Source organism: Triticum urartu, chromosome 6A (genome assembly GCF_056163025.1).
Source record: "Triticum urartu cultivar PI428250 chromosome 6A, HENAU_Tu73, whole genome shotgun sequence".
In the NCBI taxonomy this organism is placed as follows: Eukaryota; Viridiplantae; Streptophyta; class Magnoliopsida; order Poales; family Poaceae; genus Triticum; species Triticum urartu.
This window is the reverse complement of record NC_141878.1, coordinates 107,042,611-107,066,649: the sequence shown is the minus strand read 5'-3', so window position 1 is coordinate 107,066,649 and position 24,039 is coordinate 107,042,611.

Genomic DNA, 24,039 nt, shown 5'->3' with positions numbered 1-24,039 from the left:
AATGTTCCAACTCCGAGATGCTTGCACCAGCCCATAAATCAAGCGTTGGAGCTTGCACACCTTGTCAGCATTCTTAGGATTGACAAAACCTTCCGGCTGCATCATATACAATTCTTCCTTAAGGAAACCATTAAGGAATGCCGTTTTGACGTCCATTTGCCATATCTCATAATCGTAGAATGCGGCAATTGCTAACATGATTCGGACGGACTTCAGCTTTGCTACCGGTGAGAAAGTCTCATCGTAGTCAACCCCTTGAACTTGTCGATAACCTTTAGCGACAAGTCGAGCTTTATAGATGGTCACATTACCATCCGCGTCTGTCTTCTTCTTAAAGATCCATTTATTTTCTATGGCTCGCTGTTCAACGGGCAAGTCAGTCAAAGTCCATACTTCATTTTCATACATGGATCCTATCTCGGATTTCATGGCTTCTAGCCATTTTTCGGAATCCGGGCCCGCCATCGCTTCTTCACAGTTCGAAGGTTCACCATTGTCTAACAACATGATTTCCAAGACAGGGTTGCCGTACCACTCTGGTGCGGAACGTGTCCTTGTGGACCTTCGAATTTCAGTAGGAGCTTGATCAGAAGTATCTTGATCATTATCATTAACTTCCTCTCTAGTCGGTGCAGGCACCTCAGGAACATTTTCTTGAGTTGCGCCATTTTCCGGTTCAAGAGGTAATACTTCATCAAGCTCTACTTTCCTCCCACTTACTTCTTTCGAGAGAAACTCTTTCTCTAGAAAGGACCCATTCTTGGCAACAAAGATCTTGCCTTCGGATCTGAGGTAGAAGGTGTACCCAATAGTTTCTTTTGGGTATCCTATGAAGATGCATTTTTCCGACTTGGGTTTGAGCTTTTCAGGTTGAAGTTTCTTGACATAAGCATCGCATCCCCAAACTTTTAGAAATGACAGCTTAGGTTTCTTCCCAAACCATAATTCATACGGTGTCGTCTCAACGGATTTCGACGGAGCCCTATTTAAAGTGAATGCGGCAGTCTCTAAAGCATAGCCCCAAAAAGATAGCGGTAAACCGGTAAGGGACATCATAGATCGCACCATATCTAATAAAGTGCGATTACGACGTTCGGACACACCATTACGCTGAGGTGTTCCAGGCGGCGTGAGTTGTGAAACTATTCCACATTTTCTTAAGTGTGTGCCAAATTCGTGACTCAAGTATTCTCCTCCACGATCTGATCGTAGAAACTTGATCTTCCTGTCACGTTGATTCTCAACCTCACTCTGAAATTCCTTGAACTTTTCAAAGGTTTCAGACTTGTGTTTCATTAAGTAGATATACCCATATCTACTTAAATCATCTGTGAGCGTGAGAACATAACGATAGCCACCGCGAGCCTCAACACTCATTGGACCGCACACATCAGTATGTATGATTTCCAATAAGTTGGTTGCTCGCTCCATTGTTCCTGAGAACGGAGTCTTGGTCATCTTACCCATGAGGCATGGTTCGCACGTGTCAAATGATTCATAATCAAGAGACTCTAAAAGTCCATCTGCATGGAGCTTCTTCATGCGTTTGACACCTATGTGACCAAGGCGGCAGTGCCACAAGTATGTGGGACTATCATTATCAACCTTACATCTTTTGGTACTCACATTATGAACATGTGTAGTATTACGTTCGAGATTCATAAAGAATAAACCATTCACCATAGGAGCATGACCATAAAACATATCTCTCATATAAATAGAATAACCATTATTCTCGGATTTAAATGAGTAGCCATCTCGAATTAAACGAGATCCCGATACAATGTTCTTGCTCAAAGCTGGCACTAAATAACAATTATTAAGGTTTAAAACTAATCCCGAAGGTAGATATAGAGGTAGCGTGCCGACGGCGATCACATTGACCTTGGAACCATTCCCGACGCGCATCGTCACCTCGTCCTTTGCCAGTTTCCGCTTATTCCGCAGCCCCTGCTTTGAGTTACAAATGTGAGCAACTGCACCGGTATCAAATACCCAGGAGCTACTACGGACACTAGTAAGGTACACATCAATTACATGTATATCACATATACCTTTTGTTTTGCCGGCCTTCTTGTCTGCTAAGTATTTAGGGCAGTTCCGCTTCAAGTGACCGCTTCCCTTGCAATAAAAGCACTCAGTCTCGGGCTTGGGTCCATTCTTTGGCTTCTTCCCGGCAGCTTGCTTGCCGGGCGTGGCAACCTCCTTGCCGTCCTTCTTGAAGTTCTTTTTACCCTTGCCTTTCTTGAACTTAGTGGCTTTATTGACCATCAACACTTGATGTTCCTTCTTGACTTCTACCTCCGCTGATTTCAGCATTGAGAACAACTCAGGAATGGTCTTTTGCATCCCCTGCATGTTGAAGTTCATCACAAAGCTCTTGTAGCTTGGTGGAAGCGACTGGAGGATTCTGTCAATGACCGCATCATCCGGGAGATTAACTCCCAGCTGAGACAAGCGGTTATGTAACCCAGACATAGTGAGTATGTGCTCACTGACAGAACTATTTTCCTCCATCTTACAGCTGAAGAACTTATCGGAGACTTCATATCTCTCGATCCGGGCATGAGCTTGAAAAACCATTTTCAGCTCTTCGAACATCTCATATGCTCCATGTCTCTCAAAACACTTTTGGAGCCCCGGCTCTAAGCTGTAAAGCATGCCGCACTGAACGAGGGAGTAGTCGTCAACACGTGTCTGCCAAGCGTTCATAACGTCTTGGTTCTGTGGGACGGGAGCTTCACCTAGCGGTGCTTGTAGGACATAATCTTTCTTGGCAGCTATGAGGATGATCCTCAGGTTCCGGACCCACTCCGTATAGTTGCTGCCATCATCTTTCAGCTTGGTTTTCTCTAGGAACGCGTTGAAGTTGAGGACTATGTGGGCCATTTGATCTACAAGACATATTGTAAAATATTTTAGACTAAGTTCATGATAATTAAGTTCATCTAATCAAATTATTAATGAACTCCCACTTAGATTAGACATCCCTCTAGTCATCTAAGTATTACATGATCCAAGTTAACTAGGCCGTGTCCGATCATCACGTGAGACGGACTAGTCAACATCGGTGAACATCTTCATGTTGATCGTATCTTCTATACGACTCATGCTCGACCTTTCGGTCTTCTGTGTTCCGAGGCCATGTCTGTACATGCTAGGCTCGTCAAGTCAACCTAAGTGTTTGCATGTGTAAATCTGTCTTACACCTGTTGTATGTGAACGTCTGAATAAAACACCCGATCATCACGTGGTGTTTTGAAACAGCGAACTGTCGCAACGGTGCACAGTTAGGGGGAACACTTCTTGAAATTATTATGAGGGATCATCCTATTTACTACCGTCGTTCTAAGTAAACAAGATGCAAAACATGATAAACATCACATGCAATCAAATAATAAACGTGACATGATATGGCCAATATCACATAGCTCCTTTGATCTCCATCTTGGGGCTCCATGATCATCTTGTCACCGGCTTGACACCATGATCTCCATCATCATGATCTCCATCATCGTGTCTCCATGAAGTTGCTCCCAACTATTACTTCTACTACTATGGCTAACGCGTTTAGCAATAAAGTAAAGTAATTTACATGGCGTTTCTCAATGACACGCAGGTCATATAAAAGAATAAAGACAACTCCTATGGCTCCTACCGGTTGTCATACTCATCGACATGCAAGTCGTGATTTCTATTACAATAGCATGAACATCTCATACATCACATATAGATCATTCATCATTCATCACAACTTTGGCCATATCATATCACAAACCACTTGCTGCAAAAAACAAGTTAGACGCCCTCTAATTGATGTTGCAAGTTTTACGTGGCTGAATTTAGGGTTCTAGCAAGAACGACTTCTTACCTACGTTAAAGCCACAACGTGATTTGTCAACTTCTATTTACCCTTCATAAGGACCCTGTTCATCGAATCCGCTCCAACTAAAGTGGGAGAGACAGACACCCGCCAGCCACCTTATGCAACTAGTGCATGTTAGTCGGTGGAACCGGTCTCACGTAAGCGTACGTGTAAGGTTGGTCCGGGACGCTTCATCCCACAATGCCGCTGAAGCAAGAAAAGACTAGTAGCGGCAAGAAAGTTGACAAATCTACGCCCACAACAAATTGTGTTCTACTCGCGCAAGAAGAACTACGCATAGACCTAGCTCATGATGCCACTGTTGGGGAACGTTGCAGAAAACAAAAATTTTCCTACTCGTTTCACCAAGATCCATCTAGGAGTTCATCTAGCAATGAGTCATCGGATGCATCTACATACCTTTGTAGATCGCGTGCGGAAGCGTTCAAAGAACGGTGATGATGTAGTCGAACACGACGTGATCGAAATCACCGATGACCAAGCGCCGAACGGACGGCACCTCCGCGTTCAACACACGTACGGGACGGGAGACGTCTCCTCCTTCTTGATCCAGCAAGGGGGAAGGAGAGGTTGATGAAGATCCAGTAGCACGACGGCGTGGTGGTGGATGCAGGGCGTCACAGTAGCAGGGCTTTGCCTATACTACGAGAGAGAGACGTAACGGGGAGAGAGGGAGGCGCCAGGGGCTGGTGTGTCAAGTCCCTCCTCTCCCTCACTATATATAGGAGGGCCAAGGGGGGTGGTGCGCCAGCCTAGGAGATCCAATCTCCTAGGTGCGGCAGCCAAGGGGAGGTTTCCCTCCCCCCCAAGGCACCTAGAGGTGCCTTCCACCATTGGGACTCTTCCCTTAAGTGGAACCCTAGGCGCATGGGCTTTTGGGGCTGGTGCCCTTGGCCCATCTAGGAAAAGGCGCACCCCCTACAGCCCATGTGGCCCCCCGGGACAGGTGGCCCCACCCCGTGGGCCCCCGGGACCCCTCCGGTGGTCCCGGTACAATACCGATAACCCCGAAACTTGTCCCGATGGCCGAAACAGCACTTCCTATATATAATTCTTTACCTCCGGACCATTCCGGAACTCCTCGTGACGTCCGTGATCTCATCCGGGACTCTGAACAACATTCGGGTTACTGCATATACATATCTTCACAACCCTAGCGTCACCGAACCTTAAGTGTGTAGACCCTACGGGTTCGGGAGACAAGCAGACATGACCGAGACGACTCTCCGGTCAATAACCAACAGCGGGATCTGGATACCCATGTTGGCTCCCACACGCTCCACGATGATCTCATCGGATGAACCATGATGTCGAGGATTCAATCAACCCCGTATGCAATTCCCTTTGTCAATCGATATGTTACTTGCCCGAGATTCGATCGTCGGTATCCCAATACCTCGTTCAATCTCGTTACCGGCAAGTCACTTTACTCGTACCGTAATGCATGATCCCGTGACCAGACACTTGGTCACTTTGAGCTCATTATGATGATGCATTACCGAGTGGGCCCAATGATACCTCTCCGTCATACGGAGTGACAAATCCCAGTCTTGATCCATGTCAACCCAACAGACACTTTCGGAGATACCCGTAGTCTACCTTTATAGTCACCCAGTTACGTTGTGACGTTTGGTATACCCAAAGCACTCCTACGGTATCCGGGAGTTACACGATCTCATGGTCTAAGGAAAAGATACTTGACATTGGAAAAACTCTAGCAAACGAACTATACGATCTTGTGCTATGTTTAGGATTGGGTCTTGTCCATCACATCATTCTCCTAATGATGTGATCTCGTTATCAATGACATCCAATGTCCATAGTCAGGAAACCATGACTATCTGTTGATCAACGAGCTAGTCAACTAGAGGCTTACTAGGGACATGTTGGTGTCTGTTATTCACACATGTATTACGATTTCCGGATAACACAATTATAGCATGAATAAAGACAATTATCATGAATAAGGAAATATAATAATAATGCTTTTATTATTGCCTCTAGGGCATATTTCCAACACCACTACCTATTAATGATAGCTTTCCTGATGAACAATTAAATGTTATAAGTACTTCTCGTAGTACTCCATGGTATGCTGATTATGCTAATTATATTGTTGCTAAGTTTATACCACCTAGATTCACATACCAACAAAAGAAAAAGTTTTTCTATGATTTAAGACATTACTTTTGGGATGATCCACATCTTTATAAAGAAGGAGTGGGTGGTGTTATTAGACGTTGTGTACCTGAGCATGAACATGAACAGATCCTACGCAAGTGTCACTCCGAGGCTTATGGAGGACACCACGCTGGAGATAGAACTGCACATAACGTATTGCAATCTGGTTTTTATTGGCCTACTCTCTTCAAGGATGCCCATAAGTTTGTCTTGTCTTGTGATGAATGTCAAAGAATTGGTAATATTAGTGGACGTCAAGAAATGCCTATGAATTATTCACTTGTTATTGAACCATTTGATGTTTGGGGCTTTGATTATATGGGACCTTTTCCTGCCTCTAATGGATATACACATATTTTAGTTGATGTTGATTACGTTACTAAGTGGGTAGAAGCTATTCCAACTAGTAGTGCTGATCATAACACTTCTATTAAAATGCTTAAGGAAGTTATTTTCCCGAGGTTTGGAGTCCCTAGATATTTAATGACTGATGGTGGTTCACACTTTATTCATGGTGCTTTTCGTAAAATGCTTGCTAAATATGATGTTAATCATAGAATTGCATCTCCTTATCACCCTCAGTCTAGTGTTCAAGTAGAGTTGAGCAATAGAGAGCTCAAATTAATTTTGCAAAAGACTGTTAATAGGTCTAGAAAGAATTGGTCCAAGAAACTTGATGATGCATTATGGGCCTATAGAACTGCATATAAAAATCCTATGGGTATGTCTCCGTATAAAATGGTTTATGGAAAAGCATGTCACTTACCTCTCGAACTAGAACATAAGGCGTATTGGGCTATTAAAGAACTCAACTATGATTTTAAACTTGCCGGTGAGAAGAGGTTATTTGATATTAGCTCACTTGATGAATGGAGAACCCAAGCTTATGAAAATGCCAAGTTGTTTAAAGAAAAAGTTAAAAGATGGCCTGAAAAAAGGATACAAAAGCGTGAGTTTAATGTAGGTGATTATGTATTGCTATACAACTCTCGTTTAAGATTTTTTGCAGGCAAACTTCTCTCTAAATGGGAAGGCCCCTATGTTATCGAAGAGGTCTATCGTTCCAGTGCCATAAAGATCAACAACTTCGAAGGCACAAATCCGAAGGTGGTAAACGATCAAAGAATCAAACATTATATCTCAGGTAATCCCATAAATGTTGAAACCAACATTATTGAAACCGTAACCCCGGAGGAATACATTAGGGACACTTTTCAGAACGTTTCAGACTCCGAAAAGGAATAGGTATGTGGTACGGTAAGTAAACCGACTCCAAAATAATTTTTAAGGCAATATTTCTCCGTTTTGGAATATTTAGAAAAATAGAAAAATAAGAAGCAGTCCGGGAAGGACACGAGGGCCCCACGAGGGTGGTGGGTGCGCCCCCCTACCTTGTGAGCACCTCGTGTGCCTTCCGGAATCTGTTTTCTTGCACGATACGTATTTTGGTCGGTAAAAATTCACTATATATTCTCCCGAAGGTTTTGACTCCCGTATCACGCAAATATCCTCTGTTTTCGTTTCGAGCTGTCCCGTTGCAGATTAAATCAACATGTCTTCCCAGGATTCGGAAGGAGAAAGCTATGTGGATGATTACTTAGCAAATCCCAAGGTCTATGGAGATGTGGAACACGATGGTTGGACCACGGAGGAAGATGAGGACTATGAACCCAAGGGGAAGGAGGAGACGAGCTCAGATGAAGACGAAGCCCCATTTCCTCAACCTGGGGACATGCATGTGGAGTTCAAAAAGTCAAGTCTCCCTGATAGGGGACCAAATGCCGTCCTCAAGCGCAAGTTAAGGGAGAAGCCTAAGCCATCAACTAAGCCAACATCACCACCACCTTCTTCACCGACAAAGGAGACATAATCACATGGGTATGGGCACTCCCCTTGGCAACTGCCAAGCTTGGGGGAGGTGCCCCGGTGAAAGGATCGATATGGTTGACTAGAGGGGGGGTGAATAGGCAACTAACAATTTTAGCTTTTCTTTAACAATATAAACTTTGCATCAAAGTAGGTTGTCTAGATATGCAACTAGGTGAGCAACCTATATGATGCAACAAGGATAGGAACACAAGCAAGCAAGATATAGGAAACAAATAAGCTTGCACAAGTAAAGGCACGAGATAACCAAGAGTGGAGACGGTGGAGACGAGGATGTGTTGCCGAAGTTCCTTCCCTTTGAGAGGAAGTACGTCTCCGTTGGAGCGGTGTGGAGGCACAATGCTCCCCAAGAAGCCACTAGGGCCATCGTATTCTCCTCACGCCCTCACACAATGCGAGATGCCGTGATTCCACTATTGGTGCCCTTGGAGGCGGCGACCGAACCTTTACAAACTAGGTTGGGGCAATCTCCACAACTCAATTGGAGGCTCCCAATGACACCATGAAGCTTCACCACAATGGACTATGGCTTCGCGGTGACCTCAACCGTCTAGGATGCTCAAACACCCAAGAGTAACAAGATCCGCAAGGGATTAGTGGGGGAATCAAATATCTCTTGGTGGAAGTGTGGATCGAGGCCTTCTCAACCACTCCCGAGCAAATCAACGAGTTTGGTCGGCTAAGGAGTGAGATCGGGCGAAATGGAGCTTAGAGCAATAATGGAGCTTGGGGGTGGAAGAGGTAAGTCAACAGGGAAGAAGGGGTTCCCTTATATAGTATGGGACAAAGATCCAACCGTTACCCACCAACCAGCCCGCGGCTAGCGGTACTACCGCGCCTGGCCAGCGGTACTACCGCAAGGCCGCGCGGTACTACTGCTTGCAACCAAGCGGTACTACCGCACGGCTGTGCGGTACTACCGTACCGACCCACGGTACTGCCGCAACCCCAGCGATAGTAAATATAAACAGACGCGCAGGAACTGGGGGCGGTACTTCCGCAAGCGCGATACTACCGCGCCCCCCATGCGGTACTACCGCAAGGCAAAAACCCCAGCCAGGGGGAAGGAAACTTCCGTGCCTACTTCCGCAAAGAAACGGAAGTAGCAAAAACCCGACACAGTAGTACCGCTGAGGGGCGGTACTACTGCCTGACTGCATAGCACGGTACTACCGCGCGGCGAAAACGGTACTACCGCGGTAGGTGCGGATGTAAAAAATTACATCCGCCCCTACTACCGCGAAGGGGCGGCACTAGCCTGGTGGGCAGCGGTAGTGCGGCTCCAGGGGAGCGGTACTACCGTGGGCACCTGTGGTACTACCGTGCCACCGCGCGGTACTACCGCGGATGCCTACGGTACAACCTCTTTCCTGGGAGCAGTACTACCGCGACCAACCACAGCAGCCAGACAAGGGAGGCAAGAAAACGGAGGAAGCTCCAAGGAAAAAGGAGGGGACAAGAAGGAGATGTGTACGTGATGATTCCACCCAAACCTTTCCAACGCGGCCCCCCTCTTAATAGTACGGCTTTCCTATGACTCAAATCCACCAAAAAGAAACATAGAAAAGACGCCGTCTTCATCAGTCTTCGAGGGGCACCCAACCGTCTTGTGCCTAGCAATGAAGTGTCTGGAATACTCAAGGCACACGATTAGTCCGCAAATGCGTTGTCATCAATCACCAAAATACTTAGGGATAAATATGCCCTTACAATCTCCCCCTTTTTGGTGGATTGATGACAATACGGGATTTTGACAAGGAAAATAATATTAAGTAAATGCAAACCCCTCCTCTCTAGAATATAGACGGGCTCCCCCTAGATGTGTGCCACTTGGATGAGTGCTTTGGACTGCACGGCACACGAATACTAGGATCAAAGCTCCCCCTATATTATAGAGACAAGGCATATCTATCACTAGACAAGATAGCACAAACATAAGTTAACTACGATAGAAAAGTGCATGTGTCTTACACCATATGAGGAAAGGTCTCGAAAGCACAAACCAAACAAGAGCAAACAAGCACAAACGAGGTCCAAAAGACAGAGCAAATAAACGCACCAAGCACGACACAACGCAAATCCCTACACTCTCTCCCCCTTTGGCATCGAGACGCCAAAAAGGCAGAGAGGACACCTACACACACGGGGTGGCTCAGGCAGAGAAGTCGTCCCACTGCTCCTCGTGCTCCTCGTCAGACTCAGCGGCGGGGATAGTCTCCTCGAAGTCATCCTCTGAACTGGCCCACTTGTATCCCTGCTTTGACATTCATGCAGCCTCAGGTGTGATGACGTCCTCATACCCGCCAGACACATCCTCTCCAAAGAGCCCCATAACCTTCTTGTCACGGTGGCGACTCTCCTTGTCGGCCACGTGAGCCCTGTACTGTCCCTTTGCCTGCATGCAGAAGAGAGTCTTCATCTTGTCCTTTAGCTTCTTGGCCCATGACGGCTCAGAGGAAGGAGTGGCAGACCTAGCAGCACGGTCCTCAGCAACATTCTCAGCAGCAGCCTCCTCCTCACCAGTAGCCCTCCTAGCAGAAGAGGCCTCAGCACAGGTAGTGGTGTTGGCCCAGTTGGGCTTGACGCGGAGGCTGATGGACTCATGGCGAATCCAGTCTGGAGCAAGGAACTCATCACCAGGGTACATCTTCTCCCAAGTGGTGGAGAGCAGCAGAAACAAGTATGGTCCATAGATAGGTACCTTGCAAGTGAACACCGCAAACCGAAGCTCACACCACATGATGTGTGAGACATCAAGTGGCTGAGTCTGAGAAGAACGTGCCTCTGCACACAGGAGCAACATGTCCACTAGATATGCATGGACATTGTCCTTGTCGCCAATGCGTGGGAACAGAGTGTTGCGGAAGATGCGATGCATGATATCTAGATAGGAGTTCAACACCCAAGTTGACTTGCCATTGGGAAGCACCTTCTCAACAAGGAAAGGCTGAAGCAGGTTCTTGTTGGCAGACTCGGAGTTGGCATGGGGGCGAACACCAACGGGGGTGTGAAGCCCGTCATCAGGAATGTGCAGCAGATCCATGAACTCTTTCCATGTAGCAGACAGCTGAGTGCCGTTGGTCATCCAGGTCATCCTCCGCTCCTCCCCGGGATGAAAGTACACTGAGGCAAAGAACTGACAGATGAGCTCAGGGTCATAGTCAAGGTGAAAGGAGGTCACGGGCTCAATAGCAAACTGCTCCACCAAGTCCAGAGCCTCTCCAAAATAGTCACGAAACTTGTCCTTCTGCATGTGATGCATGTCTATCCACTTGACATCCACGAAGGTATTCTGCTTGCTCTTGATCACATCCAGATAGATGAGAACCTGTTGCTTGTTCTAGAACATCTCGGTGCCTCTGAGCACAGCCCGAGGAGTCACATAGGGATTGATCCTCTGGCGTTCGACATACTCAGAGACAGAAATCTCGTCCATGCCCTTAGCAGGTTCCTTTTGCTTGCTGGCAGTGGTCTTGACATTGCGCTTGGGGGCATTGGAGCCCTCTGGGGCTTCATCTTGGGGGTTGCGCAGATGCTTGGAGCCAGTGTCACGACTGGGATTGGAACGGCAAGAGCCACCACCTGAGACACAAAAACGCAAAACACCCACAACAACCAAGAGGGATTAATGCAAAGACCACAACAAAGCAAGAGAAACAAGCAGGAAGCACACATGATAAATGCCTAGAGAGAGATTTGATCCCTACGGTAGTACTGCCAAGTGCTGCGAAGCTAAGATAGTAGTACGGCTCTTAGACGCGGTAGTACCGTGCAAGGACACAGTAGTACCGGGTCTAGGAGCAGTAGTACGACCTTAGTGCCTCAGCTAGCGCGGTAGTCCCGCGTCTGCTGAGCGGTAGTACCGCACAAGCTAGCACGGTAGTACCGCACCTGACGGGCAGTAGTACCGCAAGAGCGGTAGTACCGCACATCAGGCCCGATAGTACCGCACCGCGTCAGATCTGAACAAGTTCAAATCTGAGAAAAGCCCGCGAAACCGCGGCGGTACTACGGTTGGACAAAGCTACCACAAGACATCATATCAGGTATGATTCCTATGCATCACGACTCTCCTACATCCTACTCTTGCATAGATTTGGCCTAAAATCTCAAGAACAACAAGTTTCTCCCCCAAAAACCTAGAAGCAAGAGAACAACCAAGAAAAAGAGGGATTTGGGGAAAAACCTTGGTCCATGGCAAGAGGAAGTGGAGGGGAACGATCCCACCGATCGGAATCTAAGGAGAGTGGCCGGAGACGGAGATCCGGTGAGGGCCTCCAGTGCCGTTCTTGAGCGAGAGAGAGAGAGAGAGGGAGACGTGGGGAGAGAGACAAATGAATGGGTATGGGGAGTTGGAACTCCCCTGCCCGAGTCATAACCCCCACGCTCCACCGACAGCGCGGTAGTACCGTGCCCCAACGCGGTAGTACCGCCTGGCGCGGTAGTTCCGAAGTACCGCACCTGAGCGGTAGTACCATGCTGTGGAGCGGTAGTACGGTGCCTCCCAAAGCGGTAGTACCGCGGCCAGCCGCGGTAGTACCGTGGGCTCAACAAGATGCACGTTTCGAGCACGCGAAAAACGGGGTCTTTGTAGAAACACTCCGAGCCAACACGACACCACAAGACCACGCTACACACAAAGCTATAAAGGCACACGACAAACGAAACAACCACGAGACACCATCTCTCCAAAGAGAGGGCGGTGGCCGTAGCCACCTATGTTTGAGTCAATTGGTATGGCACCGCGAAGAATTATCCTTGGGTCCATGACCAAAACTCGTTTTGAAGCACAAGTACCATCAAACATGGCTAATGTGAAAGACTTGATCAATTTATGCATAATGGGGGGAGGGAGAGTTCATTGAGAGAACATCACTTCCCCTATGTCCATGCCTGCATCTAAACAGGACAACACGTTGAGTATGGTGGGGTGTGCAAGGGTTCAAGCAACATTGCTCGAATCAATGATATTTAGCTCATGCCTTAACTCGCGAAATCTAGCTTCATCCAAGGGCTTCGTGAAGATATCTGCAAGGTTATCATGAGTGTTGACATAGTTGAGCTCGATCTCTCCTCGCCTAATGTGATCCTGGATGAAGTGATACCGGATCTCAATATGCTTCGTCTTGAAGTGTTGCACCGGGTTGAGAGAGATCTTGATGGCACTTTCATTGTCACACCAAAGAGGCACTTTGTCACAAATGACACCATAATCCTTTAAAGTTTGCCTCATCCATAAGAGTTGTGCACAACAACTACCGACCGCCACATACTCCGCTTCGGTGGACGAGAGAGACACACAACTTTGCTTTTTGGAAGACCAACTTACCAAAGAGCAACCAAGGAATTGGCACCCTCCGGAAGTGGACTTCCTATCCACTCTGTCTCCCGCCCAATCGGAATCCGAATACCCTACAAGCTTGAAGTTTGCTCCTCTTGGGTACCAAAGGCTAAAGTTTGGGGTATGAGCCAAATATCGAAAGATTCGTTTGACCGCCACATAGTGACTTTCCTTAGGTGCGGCTTGAAACGGTGCACAAATTCCCACGCTCAACATGATATCTGGTCTAGATGCACAAAGGTAAAGCAAGGAACCTATCATGGAGCGATATACCTTTTGATCCACCGCTTTACCATTGGGATCTAAGTCAAGTTGGCACTTGGTGGGCATGGGAGTGGAATTCGGCTTAACATCACTTAGCTTGAATCTTTTGAGCATGTCTTGAGTATATTTGGCTTGATTGATGAAGGTTCCTTCTCTTCTTTGCTTCACTTCGAACCCTAGAAAGAACTTCAACTCTCCCATGGAAGACATCTTGAACTTTGAGGTCATGAGAGCGGCAAATTCCTCATTGAAAGCTTTGTTAGGGGAACCAAAGATAATATCATCAACATATAATTGGCACACAAACAACTCCCCTTTGACCTTCTTAGTAAAAAGAGTGGGGTCGATTAGCCCAACTTCAAAACCACGGTCTTGTAACAACTCGGTAAGGTGGTCATACCACGCACGTGGGGCTTGTTTAAGGCCATAGAGTGCCTTATCGAGTTGATACACATGATCGGGAAAGTAGGGATCCTCGAACCCGGGGGGTTGCTTGACATAAACCAATTCATTAATGGGACCATTAAGAAAAGCACTCTTCACATCCATTTGTTGTAACTTAAAGTTATGATGAGAAGCATAAGCAATCAACATGCGAATAGATTCAAGATGAGCAATGGGAGCAAAGGTTTCACCGTAGTCGATACCCTCGACTTGGGAGTAGCCTTGTGCTACCAAACGAGACTTGTTGCGAATGATAATCCCATGGGCATCTTGCTTGTTCTTAAATATCCACTTGGTTCCGATGACATTGTGGTTCCCCATCGGTCTTGGCACCAATCTTCACACTTTGTTGCACTCGAAGTTGTTGAGTTCTTCATGCATGGCATTGAGCCAATCCGAATCTTCTAGCACCTCATATACCTTGTGGGGTTCCACACAAGAGACAAACGCGTGATGCTCACAATAATTTGCTAATTGTCTACGAGTGCTTACCCCCTTTCTTAAGCTTCCAAGCACATTCGTCATGAGATGATCCTTGGTGGAGAGCTTGGAAGCAACCTTGGCGGCACGACGCTCTAATTCCTCCTTGGGGGTGAAACGAGGAGTGGTCACTTGATCATCTTGAGCGTCGTCTTGAGCTTCTTCTTGTTCTTGAACTTGCTCGGAGGAGAGAACTTGACCTTGGGCATCACTTGATGTGTCAACACGGTCTTGAGCGTGATCTTGCCCTTGGTCATGTTCTTGAGGATGAGGGCCTTCATGTTGTTCTTCGGAAGCGTGTGGGCCTTGGGTTGGTGATGGCTCCACTTGAGTGGAGCTTTGTCCTTCTCCTTCGGCCACAAGGGGCTCCTCAATGGGTAGGATAAAGCCAACACCCATTCTTCTTATGGCTTGGGGAGGAATTTCATCACCTACATCACAAGTGCCACTTTGCTCCACTTGGGAGCCGTTATTCTCATCAAACTCCACGTTACACGTCTCCTCAATAAGTCCCGTGGATTTATTGAGGACACGGTAAGCATGAGAGTTTGTAGCATAACCAACAAATATGCCCTCATAAGCTCTAGCCTCAAATTTAGACAACCGAACACCTTTCTTGAGAATGAAACACTTACACCCGAACACCCGGAAGTACTTGAGGTTGGGCTTGTTACCGGTGAGTATCTCATATGGAGTCTTGTTCAAGCCCTTGCGGAGGTAGAGCCGATGGGATGCATGACACGCGGTGTTGATGGCTTTGGCCCAAAAGTTGTACGGAGACTTGAACTCCGCCATCATGGTCCTTACCGCATCCATCAACGTCCAGTTCTTCCTCTCCGCAACACCATTTTGTTGAGGGGTGTAAGGTGCGGAGTATTGATGCTTGATACCCTCATCACTAAGAAACTCATCCAAGGTGTAGTTCTTGAACTCGGTGCCGTTGTCACTTCTTATTGTCAAGATCTTTGCATTGTGTTGACGTTGTGCTTCATTTGCAAAGTCAATGACGGTTTGTTGGGTCTCGCTCTTCCTCTTGAAGAAATACACCCAAGTGTATCTTGAGTAGTCATCCACAATCACCAAGCAATACTTCCTACCTCCAAGACTATCGAAGGATGGAGGCCCAAAGAGATCCATGTGAAGGAGCTCCAAAGGCCTCTTTGAATAAATGATAGTCGTGGGAGGGTGAGCCTTCTCATGTAGCTTTCCTTCGATACAAGCACTGCAAGCACGATCTTTAGAAAAACTAACATTCGTTAGTCCACGGACATGGTCCCCCTTGAGGAGACTTTGCAAAGATCTCATATTGACATGGGCTAAACGACGATGCCAAAGCCATCCCACATCAACTTTAGCCATTAGGCATGTCGCGGTCTTAGTGGGTCGCTCCGAAAAGTTAATCACATATAGACCGTTCTCGACATGCCCAACAAAGGCTACTTTAAGATTCTTGCTCCACAAGAGGGCCACGGTATCGATATCAAAGAAAGTGGCAAAGCCCATGATTGCAAGTTGACGAACGGAAAGTAAATTGTATGCAAGGGACTCAACAAGCATGACCTTCTCGATCGTGAGATAATGAGAGATGACCACCTTGCCAAGTCCCAATACCTTGGAGGATGAGGCGTCACCCCACTCGACATTGGTGGGCATAGATGGAATCTTGTGCATGTCCACCACCAAGTCCTTGCTTCCGGTCATATGATTTGTAGCTCCGCTATCGAGCAACCATGATCCCCCACCAGAAGCAAACACCTACAAGAGATTAATGCTTGGTTTTAGGTACCCATTTTGTAATGGGTCCTTTTATGTTAGTAACAAGGGTCTTTGGAACCCAAATAGACCATTCAATGTATTCATGAAAAGAACCAACGAATTTGGCATAGACATGCCCATCACTAGCACGGCATAACACATAAGAAGGATTAAAGTCGTCGGCTTTGATGCGAGGAGTGACATCGCCCCTTTTGACAACGCCACCCTTTGCATTGTTCTTCTTCTTCTCCTCGGAGGCACTTTCTCCCTCCTTCACAAAGGTTTGCATGAGAGGAGGAGGTCGTTTGGTCTTGTCATTCTTATTCTTGTTCTTGGAGTCGGGCACGTACCCAACCCCTTCCTTGGCTACAACTCCCTTTTGGTTGATCAAGAGATCGTTGAGGTTCTTCTTGCCTTGTATGCAAGTCGCAAGACCTTTCTCAAGTTGCCCCTTTAGCTTAGCGTTCTCCTCAACGAGATGCACATGCTCACAACACAGGTTAGTAGCATTTGCATTATCAATTGACATCATACGAGGGAAAGTGGCTTTTTCCTTGGTTAGCTTTACTTGAAGTTGATCATGAGACTCTTTGAGGCTAGCATGAGCACCCTTCAAGACCTTGTGAGCCTTGTCAAGTAGATCAAACTCCTCTTTGAGTCTAGCAAGATCAACCTCAAGTTCGGCCTTCTTGGAGTTTAGCACATGAGAAACAATGAGGACATGATCATAATCTTTCTTTAACTTAGCATGATCAACGTTGTGTGACTCCTCAAGAGCCAAACGAAGACCACGCTCTTCCTCAAGAGCATTGGAAAGATCCGAAATCTCATCGGCATAGTCACGACTATGCCCTTCCATCTTAGTGATGGTGTTTTCGTGAGCCTCGATCACGTCATTGGCTTCACCAAGTTGTTCCAAGAGAGCAACAAAGTGCTTCTTGGATTTTCCCTTGAGTTTGCCCATAAAGGCCTCAAACTCATTAGCCTCCACATTAGCTTCCTCAAGTTCATTAATGCTATCCGTCGGAGAAGGATGATTAATGATGGTAGTTTTGATGTTGGAGGTTACCTTGTTGGTGGCTTTAGCCATGAGGCACTTGGCGGTGATGCTCTCATTGGATGAGTCGAAGAGAGACACCCGTGGAGTCGTCGCAATGGCAACGGAGGCCATGGCAACCGACTCATCACTTTCATCATCGTCATCATCCTCATTGTACTCTTCTTGTACCACCAATGCCTTGGGAGGAGTCTTCTTGGTTAAGTTGCTCTTGTTGGGGAACGACTTGGCCTTGTCCTTTCGGATGAGCTTGCCACCATTGTCTTCCCTCTTCTCATACGGGCACTCCGCAACAAAATGACTCACGTTGCCACAATTGTAGCAAGTCCTTACACGTTGCTTTCTCTTCGTGCCACTTGAGTTGTTTTTGCTAAAGTTTGGCCTCGAGTTTTTCTTGCTCCAAAATTGCCTAGAAGCAAGTGCCATGTGTTCATGATACGCATACTTCGTATCTTCGGGGTTGCTCTCCTCTTCTTCCTCTTTCTTCTTCTTCAACGGTGAGCTTGGCCTTCAATGCAAGGTTAGGCTTCTTTGCCCTTTGAGAACGAAGCACTGCATTGTCGGCGGTCTTGTCCAAAATGTTCATGGCCACAAACTCATCCAACACTTCGCTTGAGGTCAAAGTGTGGAAGTCCGGTCTTTGACAAGTGACGGAGGACATGGCCTTGTGGTAGGGCATCATTTCCTTGAGGAATTTGCGCTTGATCCAATTGTCATCCATGTCCTTGATCCCGTGATCTCGTAGTGAGATCGCGAGTTTGGTTACTCTCCGATAAAGCTCACGAGGTTCTTCATCTTCTTTCATTGCAAAATCATCGGCCTCATCTTGCACCACTTCATAGTTGGAGCATTGAATGCTTGCGCTTCCCCGGTAGAGAGAGACAACACAATGCCATGCATCTTTGGCCAAGGCGAAGGGACGAAGATGAGGTAGGTCTTCGGGTGGAATTGCATCTTGAATGATGAAGAGAGCATTCTCATTGAATTGATTGTCCGCGGCTTCTCGAGGAGTGAAGTTGCTTGGATCATGCGGATAGAAACCTTCTTCAATGATCCTCCAAAGGTTAGTGTTCACATGATTTAAATGACGTTTAAAGCGGTAAACCCAAGAATCAAAGTCCTCATTTTTCACAATCTTAGGGGGAGGACCGGCATGATTCAAATGAGTGGAAGGAACCGGTCCACCATAAACAAGTGGTGGCTCCACATGAGCAAAGATGTCGGTGCCATTTTTACCACTAGAAGAAGGAGCCTTTTCACTACTAGTTTCCCCCTTTTCGGGGATAGCATCCATCACCTTGTCGGTGGGGTCACCCACTTTCAACGGTGCAGTGGATAGTTTAAGCCCCTCAAGAAATTTAGTAAACATGCTTTCAACTTCGGTCGTCATGGAGGTTTTCAATGTCTCCAAGGCCACATTGAACTCCTCACAAGAGACCGAGGTTCCCCCATCGCCCGTAGACGAGGTCGGATTCACACCGGAGTGTTCCTCCGCACCGTCTACGGTATCAACAATACTATTTGGACGGCAAAGTCCTTAATAAAGAGACGAGGCTCTGATACCAATTGAAAGGATCGATATAGTTGACTAGAGGGGGGGGGTGAATAGGCAACTAACAATTTTAGCTTTTCTTTAACAATGTAAACTTTGCATCAAAGTAGGTTGTCTAGATATGCAACTAGGTGAGCAACCTATATGATGCAACAAGGATAGGAACACAAGCAAGTAAGATATAGGAAACAAATAAGCTTGCACAAGTAAAGGCACGAGATAACCAAGAGTGGAGACGGTGGAGACGAGGATGTGTTGCCGAAGTTCCTTCCCTTTGAGAGGAAATACGTCTCCGTTGGAGCGGTGTGGAGGCACAATGCTCCCCAAGAAGCCACTAGGGCCACCGTGTTCTCCTCATGCCCTCACATAATGCGAGATGCTGTGATTCCACTACTGGTGCCCTTGGAGGCGGCGACCGAACCTTTACAAACTAGGTTGGGGCAATCTCCACAACTCAATTGGAGGCTCCCAATGACACCACGAAGCTTCACCACAATGGACTATGGCTTCGCGGTGACCTCAACCGTCTAGGATGCTCAAACACCAAAGAGTAACAAGATCCGCAAGGGATTAGTGGGGGAATCAAATATCTCTTGGTGGAAGTGTAGATCGATGCCTTCTCAACCACTCCCGAGCAAATCAACAAGTTTGGTCGGCTAGGGAGTGAGATCGGGCGAAAATGGAGCTTAGAGAAATAATGGAGCTTGGGGGTGGAAGAGGTAAGTCAACGGGGAAGAAGGGGACCCCTTATATAGTGTGGGACAAAGATCCAACCGTTACCCACCAACCAGCCCGTGGCCAGCGGTACTACCGCAAGGCCGTGCGGTACTACTGCTTGCAACCAAGCGGTACTACCGCACGGCTGTGCGGTACTACCGTACCGACCCACGGTACTACCACAACCCCAGCGACATTAAAGATAAACAGACGCGCAGGAACTGGGGGCGGTACTTCCGCAAGCGCGGTACTACCGCGCCCCCCATGCGGTACTATCGCAAGGCAAAAACCCCAGCCAGGGGGAAGGAAACTTCCGTGCCTACTTCCGCAAAGAAACGAAAGTAGCAAAAACTCGACACAGTAGTACCGCCGAGGGGCGGTACTACTGCCTGACTGCATAGCGCGCTACTACCGCGCGGTGAAAACGGTACTACCGCGGTAGGTGCGGATGTAAAAAATTACATCCACCCCTACTACCGCGAAGGGGCGGCACTAGCCTGGTGGGCAGCGGTAGTGCGGCTCCAGGGGAGCGGTACTACTGTGGGCACCTGCGGTACTACCGCGCCACCGCGCGGTACTACCACGGATGCCTACGGTACTACCGCTTTCCTGGGAGCAGTACTACCGCGACCAACCACAGCAGCCAGACAAGGGAGGCAAGAAAACGGAGGAAGCTCCAAGGAAAAAGGAGGGGACAAGAAGGAGACATGTACGTGATGATTCCACTCAAACCTTTCCAACGCGGACCCCCTCTTAATAGTACGGCTTTCCTACAACTCAAATCCACCAAAAAGAAACATAGAAAAGACGCCGTCTTCATCAGTCTTTGAGGGGCACCCAACCGTCTTGTGCCTAGCAATGAAGTGTCTGGAATACTCAAGGCACACGATTAGTCCGCAAATGCGTTGTCATCAATCACCAAAACACTTAGGGATAAATATGCCCTTACACCCGGTATCGTATCACAATGACAACTCCTATCTTTACCGTTTTTCTTAGTTCGATCCTATTAGTAGTATCTTGATCTAGTAGAATAAAGTTTATGGCATGATCTAGTTTTGAGTTTTGCTTTATGATCTCTCTTTGTAATCGAGTCCGTGAGCTATATATAATAAAGATTAGTGTTGAGTCAAGGGCTTGATTATTTTGCCATGATCTTAGGTGAATAAAAGAAAAGAGAAAAAGAATAAAAAGAAACAAAGAGTTCATATTGATCTTATTGAGAGTAATGACTTCGCATAGAAAGAGTATGATGATTAAAAGTTGTTGGGAGTTGGTAGACATAGCCTTGGTCATCGTTGCAATTAATAGGAAGTAATAAGGAAAGAGAGGTTTCACATATAGATATATTATCATTGACATCTTTTATGATTGGGAGCACTCATTAAAATATGACATGCTAAAGAGTTGATGTTGGACAAGGAAGACATCGTAATGAGTTATGTCTTTCTTATATCTGAGATAAAGTATGTTGTCATGGATCCTCTAACTTGTTGAGCTTGCCTTTCCCCCTCATGCTAGCCAAATTCTCAGCACCAAGTAGAAATACTACTTGTGCTTCCAAATACCCTTAAACCAGTTTTGCCATGAGAGTCCACCATATCTACCTATGGATTGAGTAAGATCCTTCAAGTAAGTTGTCATCGGTGCAAAGCAAAAAAAATTGCTCTAAATATGTATGATTGATTGGTGTGGGAGAAATAAGCTTTATACGATCTTGTGATGTGGAAGTAATAAAAGTGACGGACTGCATAATAAAGGTTCATATCACAAGGGGCAATATAAAGTGACGTTCTTTCGCATTGAGATTTTGTGCATCCAACCATAAAAGCGCATGGCAACCTCTGCTTCCCTCTGTGAAAGGCCTATCTTCTATTATTATCTTCTACCTTATGCAAGAGTCATGGTGATCTTCACCTTTTCTTTTTCATTTTATCCTTTGGCAAGCTCAGTGCTACGTCTTGAGCTTGCGTTGGTTTTCCCCGAAGAGGAAGGGATGATGCAGCAGAGTAGCGTAAGTATTTCCCTCAGTTTTTGAGAACTAAGGTATCAATCCAGTAGGAGGCCACGCTCAAGTCCCTTGTACCTGCACAAAACGATAGCTACTCGCAACCAACGTGATTAGGGGTTGTCAATCCCTTCACGGTCACTTACGAGAGTGAGATCTGATAGATATAATATTTTTGGTATTTTTGGTATAAAGATGGAAAGTAAAAAGTAAAAGCAAAGTAAAAATCAAAGCAAGATTAAAGTGATGGAGATTGATATGATGAGAATAGACCCGGGGGCCATAGGTTTCACTAGTGGCTTCTCTCAAGAGCATAAGTATTCTACGGTGGGTGAACAAATTACTGTTGAGCAATTGACAGAACTAAGCATAGTTATGAGAATATCTAGGCATGATCATGTATATAGGCATCACGTCCGTGACAAGTAGATCGAAACGATTCTGCATCTACTACTATTACTCCACTCATCGACCGCTATCCAGCATGCATCTAGAGTATTAAGTTAAAAACAGAGTAACGCCTTAAGCAAGATGACATGATGTAGAGAGATAAATTCATGCAATATGAAATAAACCCCATCTTGTTATCCTCCATGGCAACGATACAATACGTGCCTTGCTGCCCCTTCTGTCACTGGGTAAGGACACCGCAAGATCGAACCCAAAGCTAAGCACTTCTCCCATGGCAAGAACTACCAATCTAGTTGGCCAAACCAAACGGATAATTCGAAGAGACTTGCAAAGATAACCAATCATACATAAAAGAATTCAGAGAAGATTCAAATATTATTCATAGATAGACTTGATCATAAACCCACAATTCATCGGTCTCAACAAACACACCGCAAAAAGAAGATAACATCGAATAGATCTCCACAAGAGAGGGGGAGAACTTTGTATTTAGATTCAAAGAGAGAGAAGAAGCCATTTAGCTACTAACTATGGACCCGAAGGTCTGAGGTAAACTACTCACACTTCATCGGACGGGCTAGGATGATGTAGAAGCCCTCCGTGATGACGGCCCTCTTCCGGCGGAGCTTCGGAACAGGCCCCAAGATGGGATCTCGTGGATATAGAAAGTTGCGGCGGTGGAATTAGGTTTTTGGCTCCTGTTCTGATCGTTTGGGGGTACATAGGTATATATAGGAGGAAGGAGTACGTTGGTGGAGCACCGAGGGGCCCACGAGGCAGGGGGCGTGCCCCCCACTCTCGTGACCTCCTCTTTGACTCCCTGGAGTAGGGTCCAAGTCTCCCGGATCACGTTCGGTGTGAAAATCACGTTCCCGAAGATTTTTTTCCGTTTGGACACCGTTTGATATTCTGTTTCTCCGAAACACTGAAATAGCCAAAAACAACAATTCTGGGCTGGGCCTCCGGTTAATAGGTTAGTCCCAAAAATAATATAAAAGTGGAAAGTAAAGCCCAATATAGTCCAAAATAGTAGATAATATAGCATGGAGCAATAAAAAATTATAGATATGTTGGAGACGTATCAGGCATCCCCAAGCTTAATTCCTGCTCGTCCTCGAGTAGGTAAATGATAAAAAGAGAATTTTTTATGCGGAGTGCTACTTGGCATAATTTCAATGCAAATCTTCTTAATTGTGGTATGAATATTCAGATTAGAAAGATTCAAGACAAAAGTTTATATTGACATAAAAATAATAATACTTCAAGCATACTAACAAAGCAATTATGTCTTCTCAAAATAACATGGTCAAAGAAAGTTATCCCATCAAAATCATATAGTCTGGCTATGCTCCATCTTCACCACACAAAGTATTTAAATCATGCACAACCCCGATGACAAGCCAAGCAATTGTTTCATACTCAAACTTTTTCAAAACTTTTTCAATCTTCACGCAATACATGAGCGTGAGCCATGGATATAGCACTATAGGTGGAATAAAATGGTGGTTGTGGAGAAGACAAACAGGAGAAGATAGTCTCACATCAACTAGGCGTATCAACGGGCTATGGAGATGCCCATCAATAGATATCAATGTGAGTGAGTAGGGATTGCCATGCAACGGATGCACTAGAGCTATAAATGTATGAAAGCTCAACAAAAGAAACTAAGTGGGTGTGCATCCAACTTGCTTGCTCACGAAGACCTAGGGCAATTTTGAGGAAGCCCATCATTGGAATATACAAGCCAAGTTCTATAATGTAAAATTCCAACTAGTATATGAAAGTGACAACATATGAGACTCTCTATATGAAGAACATGGTGCTACTTTGAAGGACAATATATGAGACTCGCTATATCATGGTGCTACTTTGAAGCACAAGTGTGGAAAAAAGGATAGTAGCATTGCCCCTTTTTATTTATTTTCTTTTTTGGGGGCCTTCTTTTTTTTCTTTGGCCTTTCTCTTTTTTGGGGGGACAATGCTCTATTGAATGATGATCATCACACTTTTATTTATTTACAACTCAATGATTACAACTCGATTCTAAAACAAATTA